At 45.6% G+C, this 9,769-nt stretch overlaps 1 pseudogene across 1 annotated transcript; it reads right to left on the reverse strand.

The window, feature by feature from the left end:
• Positions 1 to 1,480: 1,480 nt before the first annotated feature.
• LOC308433242 (nuclear body protein SP140-like protein) lies at positions 1,481 to 9,463 on the reverse strand (annotated as a pseudogene). The gene is made up of 5 exons: positions 9,311 to 9,463; positions 8,337 to 8,505; positions 6,333 to 6,413; positions 2,274 to 2,378; positions 1,481 to 1,647 (listed from the first exon to the last, which is right to left on the reverse strand). The product of its transcript is annotated as a nuclear body protein SP140-like protein (transcript).
• Positions 9,464 to 9,769: the final 306 nt, after the last annotated feature.

Genomic DNA, 9,769 nt, shown 5'->3' on the forward strand with positions numbered 1-9,769 from the left:
ACATAATTAAATTTAATATAATTAATATATAACTTAATATGTAGTTGTATTAATTAATTAATAATATATAATTAATATAATACATATTAAGTTATGTTCCTCTAGAGAACCTTGACTAATACACACACACACACACACACACACACGTACTCACACACATATCAGTGGTTTACAGGCTATGGTCCAGTTAGACCAGCAATGGCTCCCACAAACAGAAGGGCCAAAACTCCAGTAGTTGTTCAGTCCACTAGGCTGGGTGTCTCAGCTGGTCTTCAGTGTGCACTAGAATCCTGAAGAAGTAGGTGAAGAAATGGGCTATCCTCAACAGTGTAAGGAAGCAGGAGAAGAAAGCAGCAAGTCCTTCTTCCATGGCCTTTCTCTAGGCTGCCAGAAGAAGGTGTGGCCCAAATCAAAGGTGGATCTTCTCACCTCAAAAGATCTAGATTAAAGCTCTCTCTTCCCACCACAAAGATCTGAATTAGAAGTGGGTGTTCCCAGGGCTGGAGAGATGGCCAAACAGATAAGAGCACTGACTGCTCTTCCGGAAGATATGGGGTTCAATTCCTAGCACCCACATGGCAGCTCATAACTGTGTGTAACTCTAAGATCTGACACCCTCACATAGACATTCATGAAGGCAAAACACAATGCACACAAAATGAAAGAATGAATGAATTCTTCCACTCAGAGCTCTATGCAAAGAAATGTGATAAAGGCCAAATATAATATATATATATTATTATGCTTCAGATAGGCATGGTTATGTGAAAGGGAAAAATAAAGCAAAACTTGTAAAAACAACATTTTCTTTTTTTCTCTACCATCAACAAAGTTGGAGAATATTCCCTAACCTATCTGTTGTGGGTCAGAGAAACTACCTACCTGAGAAGGCTGCTGGGACATGAATTTAAGCTGACAGAAAGTCTTTCTTAGCCAGCCAGGGACTACACTGGGCATTCAGGATCTCAGGGTAGCACCACGCCTTTCTCAGGACACACACACATCTTTTTTTAAGATTTTATTTTATTTATATGAGTTCACTGTAGCAGTCAGACGCACCGGAAGAGGACATCAGATCTCATTACAGATGGTTGTGAGCCACAGTGTGGCTGGGAATTGAACTCAGGACCTTTGGAAGAGCAGTCAGTGATTTTAACCGCTGAACCATCTCTCCAGCTCCTCAGGATGAGAGCTTTTTAGCACAAAAACAATGTTCTGGGTTGACACACTTCAGTGAACAAGAGCAGTTATCCAGAATCAGAACCACAGAAGCCAAAAAGCAAACTTGTTTATTTAGAGACCTTCCCAGAGCTGTGGTGCTGCCCACCTGCTGAGTTTTAGGACCTGTTTGGCTCTTCTACCCTGGAGTCAGTAGTGTTAAGGTCTGGGCCTTTGTTACACTCTTCACATCTTCACAACTGTCAGAAGTGTAAGGCACAGAGACTGAGCACCTGTACTCCTCGAAGTCCTTCAAGAGTGATTACACTGGACACGCGAGGTGTGAGGTCCTGAGAGAGGCTCTGCGTTCTGGAGTGCAGGGAACAGAGTCCTCACCCACCTTATCCATCTGCCTCCCGAGTCTCCCAGTGCCTGGGGCTTGGTCCTACTTGTCATCATCGCTGCAGTCTGAGCTCTCGCTGCTGATCACTGCACAGCAATATAAAACTCTTTAGGGCTCTCACTGAATGACTAGAAAGTTCGTTCAACTGCAACTCCAGGATGCAGACACCAGGAAAGATCCAGAAACTTGGGTGTTGTTTAGGTAGCAATTCTCCAGCTACAGCTGGTCCCTCTCGAGTGTTCTACTTTGAGAGACACCACCCTGGCTTTGATTGCCTCAAAACTTTGCCTGTGGTTTCTCCGTCTTTTTAAACTCTTCTTCCCCGTTTCTGCTGCCTCTGCTTATATCTCTGTCTCTGCGGGCTCCTAACTTTTCCTTCTCTCTCACTCTGTGGATATCCAGTGGTTTCTGTTTCTGCTTATTCTATCTCCTCCCCCATCCCTCACTACTCACGCCCACGCCCACGAACATACATGCACACCATTGGCTTCCTTGTCTACTATATCTCCTGGCGACTATTCCTGCCCACATGTCTTAAAGCTTTCCCATTGGCTACCTGCTTTCCCAGTCCAAGCAGTGCCAGGGCCCAGGGTTCCCTGCATCTATCTGAGGCTCCCAGAGCTACAGAGCTGGACCCGGATGCTCAGCCAGTCACCTCCACTCTAACTTACAAGGCTGACCTATCACCCTGAGTATCATAAGTCATCCTTACCAATGATTTCATCCACTTGGCTCTGTAGTGTCTCTGGCTCCTGTAGGTTCTCCCGTTTCACAAAACAGGGCTGTGCCCAGTTTTCACGTGTACATAGGTTTGTCCCTGAAAGAGAAGAGAATGCTACTTAAAGAGTCCCCATCCGCTCCCTTGGCAAAAGACTGACACTTGACCACAGAGGACCAGCATAGTGATAAACTCTTACCACCTTAGTCAGGTGTGAATGCTCACACCTGTTACCCCAGCACTTGGAAGGTTGAGGCAGGAGGGGTCAATCATGAGTTCAAGGCCAACATGTCTACATAGAATAAGACTTTACCTCAGAGAAGGAAAGTAAAAAAAAGAGTGGGAAAAGAAGGAGGAGGGACGGAAGGAACGAACAAATGGAAGGACGATCTTTTCCCACTTAGCTTTCTAGTTTGCTCTACAATACAGCTTTCTGTTTTCAGCCCTCAAGTTCTTTCACTCCCTTGACTCAGTCTTTTCTGGTTTCTCTTTTCTCCCTCCCCCCTTTACTATCATTTACCAGCTGATAATTACCTTAGCTTGAGTTAACATTATAAACTTAAAGTTTTTAACTTAATTAATTTTTACCTCTATTAAGACCTGAAGTTATCCGGCCAGGCAACAGTGGCACACACCTTTAGTCCCAGCACTGGGGAGGCAGAGGCAGGCAGGTCTCTGATTTCAAGGTCAATCTGGTGTACAGGGTAAGTCCCAGGACAGCCAGGGCTACACAGAGAAACCCTGTCTTGAAAAAACTAGCAAAAAAGACCTGAAGTTCTCAATGTAATGCTGAGGACTGTTCTATCCTTGGGATCTTTATCCAAAGATTCAATCAGCCATAGATCAAAAACACTTGGAAAAAACATATTACATCTGCACTGAGCAAGAACACCATTTTTTTCTTGTCATTATCTCCTAAACAATATGTAATTGCTTACATATTGTGAGCAAGCTAGAAAGGACTGAAGTAAACAAGAGGATTGTGCAGGTTACGTTAAAGATTTGCACATCTGCAGGTCTGGGTACCCATGAAGAGGATTTAGTTCCCCGTGGATACTGAGAGTCAGACTGTCTGCATAAATGGAATTCCTACGATTGCTTTTACTTTCAACTGTTGTTCATTTTGTACTGTGTGTATTGTATTGCACACGTGCACGTGTGCACTGGAGAGACAGAGAAAGCATGCCCTGGCACCCTTGTGAAGGTCGGAGGACAACTTTCAGGAGTCAGTTCTCAATTTTCAGCGTGTGGGTTCCAGGAAATGAACTTAGGCCATCGGGCTTGATGGCTAGTCCTTCTTTTTGATGCACCATCTTGCTGGCCTTGAAGTTTTCCACATAAACAACAGTGACACCAAGAGTATCACTGTACCAAGATGTGTGTCCAATGCTCAGGGTAAAGGATTAGTGCTATAGTGTGACAGGTCTTATGCTATATTCCAGCCAGGTAATTTTCCCAGAGCGAGCCAGGGCCCCCGAAGGGTGAGAAAGAAAAGACTTAAGGAGACTCCTGGGCTTACTGCTTGAAGACCTGGACGTGCACCCACATCAGCAAAGAAGGAGAAACAGAGGTTGAAGTGGGGAAGGTTTGTGATGAAAAATCTGGGCATAGTTTGGTGCACTACACTTGAGACTCTTAAGCTAAGAAGGAAGTCTGTGCTCACCACCCCAGGAGGCTACAGGAAAATCTACCTCAGGTCAGCAGGGAGGCTGGCCACTGGGGCTCCTGCCCCTGAAGCATCCCACCAGCTGTTTGCAGAGGTTGCCTTGGCAACTTGGTAAATTGCCAAGCTGGGAGGTTACATGGCAGCTGCTCAGCTGGCCATTCAAGATGGGCTGAAGCAGGGCATCCAGAGTAACAGCTGAAGTGGCACTCTTGAATGAAGGAGATCTTATGGTTGTTATGGCAACAAGGGTTGCCGCAGCAGCCACAGAGGCTGCCAGGGTAACAGCCCTGCCAGATGCAGGGGCCAGCAATGATGCCTGAATCCTGCCTGCCGACTAGTGTAATGTGCTAGTTTTAGGCTCACTGCAGGGTGGAGCTGTCAGTCAAAGGCCTGAGTGTTAGGGACCCTGCTTCCCCACCCAGGTGATTTCAGCACCATACATAAAAACATCATATATTCAAGAAACAGAGGTAATCAGGAAACACACGCACATACACACTTTAGGGCAAGGTGGGGTTCTTCCTGTTCTATCTCACTCACTGAGCCTCCTCCCTCCCTAAGTTTCGTTAGAGATCTTTCACCATGACCTTCCTTACATGCATGTCTGAGGAACACACACATTCCCAGGCCTCAGTGGTGACTTTGACCACCCAGTGTAATGATAATCTCCATGCCGATGTCTGCTGAGCTGGGAAAGGTAAGGTAAGGCTGCTCTCACCTCTGTCGCTCACTATGGGATGTCTCTGTGCTCTATCCTCACCCTTCTATGTGGTCTCACCCAAGGAACTCTTAGGTCCCCTTTATCCCTTACCTACGGACAGCAAGCAGGCAACAGAGCAAGTAAGGCGCTAAAGGGTCACATTTATGGTGACAGTCTGTTCTAAAGCCATGAAAACGAGAAGCTCCTTAATGTTGGTTAGTGGGCCCGCTGGCGTCTCCCAGGTCCTGATTGACCTGCCTCCCTCACATCTTCGAGGCTGGCTCGGGTGTGTGAAAGGGGGAGCGCTAGAGAGGAAGACAGATAGCTCCTCCCTCCACACAATGATCTAAAACACAAGTCATTTATGATGAGACTTGGGCTAGTATTGAAAGGGCAACATAAACCCCATTTGCCTCCATTTGAGGACTTTTATTTTTTTAATTATTTCAGAAAAAGAAAAGGCCATAAGGCACCAGCTCCAGGAACAGACCATAAAACCCAGAACAACCCAGAACAGGATCATAAACCCCCTCCCAAAGTACAGCCTGGGGATGACCACAAAATGGGGAAATATCCTGTCTCAGAATGGGCCGTCCGTGCTGAGCAGCCCTATCTCACCCTACGGTTAAACGTTCACGGCGTAGGAATGCAGACCACTGACCACCTGTGAGCCCCCAACACCCACCAATAAAACTTTAGATTATTTAATCTTTCTAGAGAGTTCTTCTGGTTCCCTATAAGAAGACCCGCATGCCGTTGTCTGGGGTCACCATTTTGGAGAATGGTTGACCTCCACATGCTGGTTGTTTCTGCAGAATAAACACTCTTTGTCTTTACATACATATGAGTCTGGGGTCTCCCTTCAGCGATTTTCAGACTCTTCCAGTATGATGGCCCAGGGGGTAAAGAACTTGCTTCACGCTACGCCACACACACATCATTCACACACACACAATAATAATAATACTAACAACGTCATTTTTAAAGGTTGAGAGTCAACCTGATCCTTTGCCTTGTCCCACACACAGCTATAGGGAAGGGTTCTGGTCTAACCTTCCCTCCTTTTAGAGATGTAAGGGATTAGATTCACTGGATATTTAAAAGACAGAAAAAGAGAAGGAAGAGATTTAAAAGAGAAGAAGAGATTCACCATCTCTGTTTCTCCTTGACTGCTGTGCCCCAGCCTCTATTTCCACTCTTGAACAACAGCCCCCAGATCCAGATTTACCAGTCACCTCTGCCACCACCAATTGTCTCATCTCTGGTGCTGTTCACTGTTGACCCACAGTTCCAAGCCCTTCGTCACAAAGAAAGCTGTCCTGCAGCTGGAGCGATGGCTCAGTGGTTAAAAGCACTTGATGATTCTGCACAGGGCCCAGGTTCAGTTCCTATGATAGCTCTCAACTGTTCATAACTCCAGCTGCAGGAGCCCTGACCCCTTCTTCTGACCTCTGTGGGTAGGAGGACGGCAGACATGCAAGTAAAAACACTCATACACAGGAAATAAGATAGATTTTTTTAAAAAAAGAAGCACCCATCTACCTCTCCTACCCCTTCAGAGTTCTTGGCACAGCACTGCCCATCCCCCACTCTCACTCCCCATTCCCCACCCCCCACCTCAGGAGCTCTGGTGTCCAAGTTTCCTTTCCCTCTTTGTTATCGAAAAATTTCGCCCAGTTCTAAGTACCTTGCTCAGAACTTCGCTGCATGGTGGCAAGTTTCTCTTCTTCCTGTTTGCTTTTCTGAGGAAAGAATCCATTCCGTAGCTCTGGGCAGAGAGAGAAGCATCAGGCCCTGCAGGTTAGTGTCGAGAGCATCACTTCAAACACTGGGCAGTGGGGTTGGGGTCCAGTGGAGACAATCGCACAGATGAAGTGAGTTTTTGTAGTGTAGTGGGAAGTTCAGGCCCGTGGGTCACTCGATATCAGTAGTTTTGATGGCTAGATGTAGTTTGTCCCTTCCTACAGGGCAACCAAGAGGAGAAAGCAAACCAAAGCCCCTGGAGGGGGTGTCCCATAAACTGATGGTCATGACCCCTTTGGAGCTGAATGACCCTTTCATTGGAAAATATGGATTTTACATTGCTGATGGACTTATTAATAACAGTAGCAAAATTACAGTCATAAAGTAGCAACAAAATAGTTTTATGGTTGGGGGCGTCACCACAACATGAAAAACTGTATTAAAAGGTTGTAGCATTAGGAAGGTTGAAAACCAATGCTATGGACAGTCAACTTGAGATTGGGGGGGGGGTTGTCTTGTTTTTATTAAAGTCTATGTAAGAGCATGCTCTGTATGCTCATGAGTGTAGATGTCTGTGGAGGCCAGAAGAGGGTATTGACCCTGAAGCTGAAATTAGAGGTGTTTGTGAACAACCTCGTGTAGGTGCTGGGAATCAAACTCAGGTGCTCTGCAAGAACAGCAGATGGTCTTTGCTGCTGAGTCACCTCTCCAGCTCCTCTCTTGGGTTCTAAGAATGATGACAGAGTGCAGACGTCATGAAACATAATTTATTGGGTGTTGTGGACTTAGCTCAGTGGTAGAGTTTGCCTAGTAAGTGTAAGGTCCTGGGTTCAATCTTCAGATCCAAGAAAAAAAAGGAATTAGTTGCTCTATTAAGAGTAATGAAATCTTATTTCATTCAGTTCAAGGGAAGCAGTGTCCCATGGGCTGGACAGACCTCAGGGAAGAAACAGGGGTTCCCTCTGGAAAAGGGTGAATAAGTCATAGACCCGTACAGTGTTGTGTGTGTGTGTGTGTGTGTGTGTATGTGTGTGTTTTGTTGTTGTTGTTGTTGTGGGTCAAGAGCATCAAAGATGGGTTCAGCAAAGAGGAGAACCTGAGCTTTCTTGGGAGAAGGATGAGCAGAGAGCACAGGAAAGAGCCAGACACAGACATCCCCAGGGAAGTCCAGGCCCAAGCAAGAAAAAGGGGGCTTCGAGAGCTAAATCGGGGGTGAAGGCAAACTAGCCTGACCCAAGATGTCATGAGAAGAACCCGAGAGGTCACTCACAAGGTGAGACAGAGCATTAGGTCCACAATGCCTGGTTTAGGCTATGGCACGCAGTGAGCAGTTTAGCGCTACAGATTAAATGAATGAAAATAGAGTTGTATTTCAGTAGGACATTTATTTCAATCCCTCACCCTAAGTCTCGGGGAACACTAAAGAGGGGGCAGAAAGAATTCAAGAGCTGGAGGATGGGCGTGGCAGCTATGAAACGCTGTCATGTTATATGACTGAGTTCACGAACACAGAGTAGCTGCGATTGCCTTACAAGATCTGTGTAAGAGCGAGCCAATCAACTTGTTGGCACTGGTGGAGAGGGACTCACTAGGCTCCACCCTTAGCTGAGTTACTATTGGCAGTGAACCGTTGCCGGGTGAGAGTTGGGTTGGGTTCCAGTGCTCGGGGCGGGCATGGCTGCTGGTAGGTTGTTTACACTTCAGTGGCTGCTCCACACCTACGCACATATGGGCAGCCCTAAATGTTCAGTAGAAGGAGAGGGGGGAAGAAGATGGATGGTGAAGAACATGGAAGTGTATGGGGACATGTTGGGAACATTGGAGATTTGATGGAGTCAAGGTCGGTTTAGAACTAGATACATTGTATACATGTATGAGATTGTCAAAGAATAAACAAAAAAAAATTACATAAAATCCCACTGCAAGAGGAAGGTAGAGAAGGAATTACCAGTTTTCAAGCTTTTATGAATCTCTCTTAAGGCAGGATACTCCTTCAGGTTCACTCTGTTAAACAGAGTCCGTAGAAATGATGGGTCAGATAACTTCTCCAGGTGACTGAGAACATTGTACACCACTTTCTCTACAGGAACCGAGTTCCTACAGGCTTCATAAGAATCCTTTTAAAAAGTTCAACAGAAAGAAGGTCAAAGCATAGTTTCATCAGACACGGGTAGGCGTGGTAATGAAATACTGTCCTGGGACCTGGGGCTTCTAGTTTCTCTGGGAAATCCCACGCTGGTAGCCTCACAGCAGGAGCAGAGATGGTCCAGGAGAAAGACTTATTTCTCTGTTCACATAACTTGAGCTCCCAGCTAAACATATATGAGTATTCCCTGGCCTGCATTTCATCTTTTTAATAAACAGATTGTAACTTGGCTATTGGCAGAATGAGGAAGGATTGAAGATTCCTTCTCAGAAAGCTGAGGGGTTCCGTCCAGAATTATAAATCAATCTACTTTTCCCTACCAATTCCTGTCTCTGTTTTTCTGTAAAAATCATTAATTAACAAATCTTAGACCCCAGTCATGGTATCATTCTTGCTCATTCATTATTTTATCTTTGCTGTATTGTAAGTCAGTAATCAGTATCCATCAGTGGGACTGAACAATTTCTTCTTTCTTTCATTTTTTTTCTTTTGTTTGTACATCGGGCATGTGAGGGTTGGGGGCGTTGATATGGAGGGCATTAGGACACAGCAGATGCTACTCAGTCACTTTTCATCCCAGCCTTGTTGCAATTCAGCCACATGCCTCAGTTAAGAGCAGAAGTGGCTTGTTACCTTTTGCATGATAGTACAGTTAACATGGTAACAGGGTGTTCCCTTAAAGGTATACCAGGCGTTTTAGCCAACTAGAGAACCCTAGCATCCAGGATGGCAAAGACCAGTTAACAGGCTCGGTTGTGATGGGGTGATGAACTTACAGCATAGACTTTGTCTGTGATGAAGGAGCGGTCCCTTAGGCTTTCTAGGAAAGGAAACAGCTCGGTGACTGCATGGGCTATTTCTACTTTATTTTCCTTGAAGTAATTTAAAATTACCTCATTAACACATTCTTTCTGGATCACTCCAAACATGCTAAGGTGGAGAGGAGAGAACATGGGGAGAAAATAAACATGAGGATTTTGTGGCACATTTCCCAGCCTCTCCCACAAAAGAAATCCAGGCCCGAATGATTTCACACATGTGGCTTTAAAAAATAAACTACTAACCTCAAATAAACTCTGCCAGTGAACAAAAAAGAAGGAGGAGGAAGAGGGAGGGAAGGAAGGAAGGAAAGAAGGAAGGAAGGAAGGAAGGAAGGAAGGAAGGAAGGAAGGAAGACAGACTTCCCAACTTGCTATAGAAGGACAGAAAAATCTTGACAGTCAGACTAAGAAGAT

The sequence above is a fragment of the Micromys minutus genome, assembly GCF_963924665.1.
Source record: "Micromys minutus genome assembly, chromosome: 19".
NCBI lineage: Eukaryota > Metazoa > Chordata > Mammalia > Rodentia > Muridae > Micromys > Micromys minutus.